We start from the raw sequence: 5,710 nt of genomic DNA on the forward strand, positions 1-5,710 counted from the left end.
TAATAGGAATAATGTTATAAATTGACTAAATAAATTAATTTAAATTAAAGAAAAGAATAGCAATGAATTGATATGTAAATGTATGGAATAAATAAATATATTAATAAAAAATAAAAGAAAAACATAACATGAAGAGGATTTTGTTCATAAGATGGTGGAAGTTGTTAGTGGAAAAAAAAAAAGAAACTGAGCCTAGGAGGATAAGGACCAAGACTGAACTGAATAAGAATAATGTTTAAATTAGTAGTGGACAACCCTTATAGAAAGGATTTTAAGTGGTAACCAAATAGTAGTGTAGTTAGGTTGATTTTTCATGCATAAATGATAAAAGATAAAGTGTTGATTGTTGGACTGTTGTTAGCCAAAGTGGAGGGTTCAGTGGAGTATCACAGGATTCTCATTCTTAGATCTTTTCTGATCAGCATTTCCAAATCAACGACTTAGATGAAAGAATAAATGTTATATCTGTTAAATTCCAAGTTTCCATGAAGCTAGGAATTTTAGTTTTGTCACTGATTGACAGAATCTAGATCTCAAAGATCATGACTGGCTAGAATGATTGGAAGAATAAATAACATGAAGTTTAATAAACAACATGAAATTTAATAGGCAGTAGTATGAAGTCCTATTGTTGTGAATGATAGGGATTTTAGTCTTGTCATATTCCTTCCTGGTCACTCCACATCTAGGATATTTTCTTCTGTTCCGAGTGCCATATTTTTAAAGGACATTAGTAAGATACAGAAGATGAAGAGAATGATGTCTGAGATAGTGAGGTGATTTAAAATGTGGTATATTTGAGAATCAGTTGAAAGAACTGGAAATGATTAACATGTAGAAAAATAAGAAAGGCAAGATATGATTGGTCTCTGTGGCTGAAGAGTGATACTGTGATAATTTGGAAAAGAGCTCTTGTTTTGATACAACAGAACTAATAATACATATAAAGGTGAAAAGAAATAGACTTTAGTTAAATACATGAAAATATTTTCTGACCATGGAATTATTTAAAAGTGGAATGGATCACCATAAGAATTCCCTTTCACTAGAAATATTTCAGCAGAGATTGAATGGCATTTGTCTGGATGTTATTGAATGGATTACTACTGAATACCCTTTGCATTGCCCCTAGTTGTTAGATTCTAAGTTTCTAGGGTGTTTTAAATAGTCTTAACATTACATTCTGGAAAATGTTTATCATCTCCACCATTTTAAGGTTGAATTAATAAGTTAAATATTCCCTGGGGTCAGAGATAGCCTCACATTTTGCATATGTAGATTAGTTAAATTTCCAAAAGCACTCAACCCATGTAGAAGTATATGTAAACATCCCCAAAATGTCTACCATAAAATTAGACATTGATATCACACATACTAGAGAAGATAAGAATGTTGATTTATATATATATACATATAAATATATACATACATACATATATACACCCATTTCCAACTATGTAGGCATAGATATGTAGATACAGATATTTGAAAAAAAGCTTTGGAAAATGGGCAAATTTTTCTCCCAGATTTGAGTATGAACTGTTTTACTATGTGATAACCAAGTAACTCATAAGTGATTATTAATGCATAATAATAAGCAAAATAAATGAGATGAAATCCATTCCACCAATGAAAAGGCATATATAGAGGGAGGTTGTATTTGTGTAAAAAGATAATTTAATATCAATTCAGGAACTATCTCAGATATATAAATATAATCATCATAAAATGTACAGTTCTTCATATTTATGAATTTTGGTTTTAATACAATTTTATAAGATGTTAATTTGGACCATTACAACCCTCACTCAAAAGTAACTCTTCTGTCTTTCCTCTCACTCTGTCAAAGTTCAAGCAAGTTAACTTTTTGAGTTAATAGTATTTTAAGCCTAAATTAGGTAATTGCTAATTCATCTCCCAATTGCATAGTAACTGAATAATAAAATGAAAAATAGCATTGTTAGCACATGAATACTACTTCCCCATAATAACACTGTAAGGTTGACATCTGGCAGTAGGAGGTATGAGTTGATTTTTTTAACTGGTGACTAATGAAAAGCAATTCTTGCACAGCTTTTCAAAATAAATTCCTTTACACAGAGCAGGAGGAAGACTAATGTCACTGCAGAGGATTTAAATTTTAAGAAAAAAGGTAATAAAGAAAAACAGATGGTGCAAATTTCCTCCCCAAACAAAACATATTCTAATAAGACTCACAACATTTGTCCCCAGGATATTAGGGGAATCAGGTAATTAACATCACCTACTATTTTTGGACAGTTGTGGCACATAACAAAAACAATAATACTAGGAAATTTTAACTACGTTGTATTTTTAATAGATAATGTAAAGTTTCTTTTCCTGAAATCTTTTATTTTCTTTTCCATTTATATTTTAGGCACTTTTGTAATACTTCAGGCTGAAGCTAGAGGATTAGATAGACTTCTCAAAGTTCTTTCAGTTCTATTTTGCTTCAAGTTAATTACAAATTCTAATCATCAATATGCATACGATCTAGATTCAATATACATCTTTATATTGTCCATTTTGTCAATAACAATATTTATGTACTATATTTTTTATTCAATTTTATTTAATTGATTAATTTAGAGTATTTTTCCAGGATTACAAAAAATTATGTTGTTTCCCTCCACTCTCCCAACCCCCTCCCATATCTAACACACAATTCCACTGGGTTTTACATGTGTCTTTTGTCAAGACCTATTTCTATATTTTTGATATTTGCATTAGGGTGATCATTTAGGGTTTATAACCCCAATAATATCCCCATTGACACATGTGATCAAGCAGTTGTTTTTTCTACTGTGTTTCTACTGTACCCAGAGTTTTTCCTCTGAATGTGGATAGTGCTCTTTCTCATAAGTCCTTCAGAAATGTCCTGGATCATTGCATTGCTGCTAGTAGAGAAGTTCACTACATTCAATTGTACCACAGTGTATCAGTCTCTGTGTACAATGTTCTGATTCTGTACCTTTCTCTCTGCATCACTTCCTGGAGGTTGTTCCAGTCGTCATGGAACTCCTCCACTTTATTATTCCTTTGAGCACAATAGTATTCCATCACCAACATATACCACAATTTGTTCAGCCATTCCCCAATTGAAGGGCATCCCCTCATTTTCCAATTTTTTTGCCACCACAAAGAGCGCAGCTATGAATATTCTTATACATGTATTTCCTTATGATATCTTTGGGGTACAAACCCAGTAGTGATATGGCTGGGTCAGAGAGTAGGCATTCTTTTAAAGCCCTTTGATCACAGTTCCAAATTGCCTTCCAGAATGGTTGGATCAATTTACAACTCCACCAGCAATGCATTAATGTCCCCACTTTGCCACATCCCCTCCAGTATTCATTACTTTCCTTTGCTGTCATGTTAGCCAATCTGCTAGGTGTGAGGTGGTACCTCAGAGTTGTTTTGATTTGCATCTCTCTGATTACAAGAGATTTAGAACACCTTTTCATGTGTTTATTAATAGTTTTGATTTCTTCATCTGAAAATTGCCTATTTATGTTCTTTGCCCATTTATCAATTGGGGAACGGCTGGATTTTTTTGTACAATTGATTTAGCTCTTCATAAATTTGAGTAATTAGACCTTTGTCAGAGTTTTTTGTTATGAATATTTTCCCAATTTGTTGCTTTCCTTCTAAATTCATTTGTATTGGTTTTGTTTGTACAAAGACTTTTTAATTACATATAATCAAAATGATTTATTTTATATTTTGTAATTTTTTCTAACCTTTGCTTGGTCTTAAAATCTTTCCTTTCCCAAAGATCTGAAAAGTATACTCTTTTGTGTTCACCTAATTTGTTTATAGTTTCATTCTTTATATTCACGTTGTTCACCTATTCTGAGTTTATCTTGGTGTAGAGTGTGAGATATTGATCTAAACCTAGTCTCTCCCATACTGTTTTCCAATTTCTCCAGCAATTTGTCAAATAGTAGATTTTTGTCCCCAAAGCTGGAGTCTTTGGGTTTGTCATTGACTGTCTTACTGAGGTCACTTACCCCAAGTCTATTACACTGATCCACCCTTCTCTCTCTTAGCCAGGAATATATTGTTTTGATGACCACTGCTTTATAGTATAGTTTGAGGTCTGGTACTGCTAGGCCACCTTCCTTCACATATTTTTTTCAATATTTCCCTTGATATTCTTGATTTTTCGTTCTTCCAAATGAACTTTTAATAGTTTTTTTTCTCTAATTCAGGAAAAAAATGTATTGGTAGTTTAATGAGTATGGCACTAAATAAGTAAATTAGTTTGGGTAGGATTATGTACTATCTTAATGTTTACAAAGAGTTTTAGACATCTCGTTCAATCTGTGTCACAATCTTTAGAGGAAATTGTTGCCATGATCCCATTTCATAGGTGAAGAAAATGGAGCTGAGAGATTTCATGACTTGACCATGATCACAAAGCCAAAAACTCTCTGAGGCAGGATTGAGCTGGAAGGAATCTTAAGAATTCCTTTCCAATCCCTTTATTTTTCAATGAAGAACCTGAGACCCAGAGAGGTGACGGGACTTTTCCAAAATCACACAGATAGTTATAAGACAAGGATTTGAACTCAGGTCATGTAATACCCAATTCAGAGCTCTTTCCATGACAGCACTGTGGTATTCAATCCATAATGGTTATAATTATCTACAAGACTTCTTTTAAATTTTTAAAAAGTTGATTTCTTCATGATGGATCAATGGAAAAGAATAGGTATACAATGCACAATAGTAAATGATCATAGCAGAGTCATGTTTCATAATTGCATAAATCTAAGCTTTTGGGATTAAAATTGATTATTCTGCAAAAATTACTGGGGAAACTAGAACCAGTGAGCCAGAAATTAGGTAAAGACCAATATATTTTGTCATTTTTCAAGATAATGTTAAAATTGATACATGAGGCACATTGGTCCTAGAGACGAGTTGGGAAACTGACAGAAGTCTGCATCTGGAGCAATGGCAGAGACAGACCCCAAAACTGTACAGGACCTGACTGCTGTGGTTCATACACTTCTCCAGAAGATACAGGACAAATTTGAGACCATGTCAAACCAGATAATTGGCTGAATTGATGATATCAGCAGTCGCATTGATGATCTGGAGAAAAACATCACTGACATTATGACACAAGCAGGGGTAGAAGAAATAGAAGGGGGAAACAAAATACCAACTACATGTAATAGTTAAAGATTTTGTTGATCATTTAGAGTGAACTCTTGAAAACATTTTTCACAAGCCAAGAGGTGAAGGAACAGATTTTCTCAACTAACTACAGTGTGCAACTTTTTTTTAAATTGTAGAGCTTGTATTCCTAGAATATGCAGTTTAGTTAGGCTTCAAGGTGATTTATTTTTTGATTTATTGTATGTGGTAGCTTCATCTATATGACATAAAATGTGTAAATGTTAGTAAACTGAAATTTCTGAGTACACTTGGCTAAAATTTTCAAAAAATTTAGTGCATTTTTTGTCAAGTCATTTGTCATTCCTGTTTTAGTCATTTCAGTTTAATCACAAATTGGTACAAGTTTTTTTTAAAGAAATGTATTAATTTTTTCAACTGTTATTAGATTCTCTTTGTGGACTGAAGTACCTAGAGTCAACGGTTCATAATTCTTAGCACAAAATTACTGTTGTACTAATAACAAATAAATGGCATGTTGACCATATTTTTAAAGCAGACAAGA

General features: G+C 32.5%; 1 pseudogene; it reads left to right on the top strand.

Moving 5' to 3' along the window:
- Window positions 1-4,980: 4,980 nt before the first annotated feature.
- On the top strand, window positions 4,981-5,211 carry LOC107649750 (heat shock factor-binding protein 1-like; annotated as a pseudogene).
- The last annotated feature ends 499 nt before the right edge of the window (window positions 5,212-5,710 follow it).

The sequence above is a fragment of the Monodelphis domestica genome, chromosome 8, assembly GCF_027887165.1.
Source record: "Monodelphis domestica isolate mMonDom1 chromosome 8, mMonDom1.pri, whole genome shotgun sequence".
In the NCBI taxonomy this organism is placed as follows: Eukaryota; Metazoa; Chordata; class Mammalia; order Didelphimorphia; family Didelphidae; genus Monodelphis; species Monodelphis domestica.